This window comes from Mastomys coucha, unplaced genomic scaffold (genome assembly GCF_008632895.1).
Source record: "Mastomys coucha isolate ucsf_1 unplaced genomic scaffold, UCSF_Mcou_1 pScaffold22, whole genome shotgun sequence".
NCBI lineage: Eukaryota > Metazoa > Chordata > Mammalia > Rodentia > Muridae > Mastomys > Mastomys coucha.
This window is the reverse complement of record NW_022196905.1, coordinates 242,422,291-242,422,897: the sequence shown is the minus strand read 5'-3', so window position 1 is coordinate 242,422,897 and position 607 is coordinate 242,422,291. Positions and strand designations below refer to the sequence as shown.

The 607-nt window shown below is 45.0% G+C and overlaps 1 protein-coding gene across 2 annotated transcripts in view; it reads right to left on the bottom strand.

The window, feature by feature from the left end:
• LOC116070005 (chemokine-like factor) overlaps positions 1-607 on the bottom strand; it is a 67,742-nt gene that overhangs the window by 747 nt on the left and 66,388 nt on the right. The window lies entirely within an intron of this gene.

Sequence of the window (607 nt, the reverse complement as noted above, 5' to 3'; positions counted from 1 at the left end):
TCCCTCAACCCTCACCCTTCCTCTCCCCCTCCCCATCCTTCTCCCTCTTCCTTCCTTCTCTCTCCTCCTCCTCTTCTTCTTCCTCTCTCTCTCTCCCTCCCCCTCTCTCTATCTCTCTCTATCTCTCTCTCCTTGTTCCCACCTGTTCTTGGCCAGTCTCTCTTCCTATCTTTCTGTCCCCACTTCCCTGCTCCCTTCTGCCTGCTACTGCTCTTTCTTCAGGTCTTCATTCCCCTCCATTCCCACAAATAAACTTCCCTTATACCAGGTTTGTTTCATGGTGTTTATTTCTCAATTGCACACCTTGGCATGGGTCCTCCATGTACCGCCACTGGATTATATTTCATAACATTTATAGTTAAGAGAAAGGTCACACCTACTGGTAGATAAAGAGAATTTATGTTCTGTGAGTATCCTGAATCCCTGACAGCCTTCCCCAAGCTTGGATTGATTAACACTGAGCAGAGATCACCTTAAAGATTTAGGAGAACCAAGTAGTTGACTAAGGTGTCTTCTTATGACAATAAAGGTAGGTAAGCTTTAAGGTTGAAGTTCATCACTTACAAACAAAGGCCAAAAGAAAGATATTATCCTGTCAAGTCCGCAC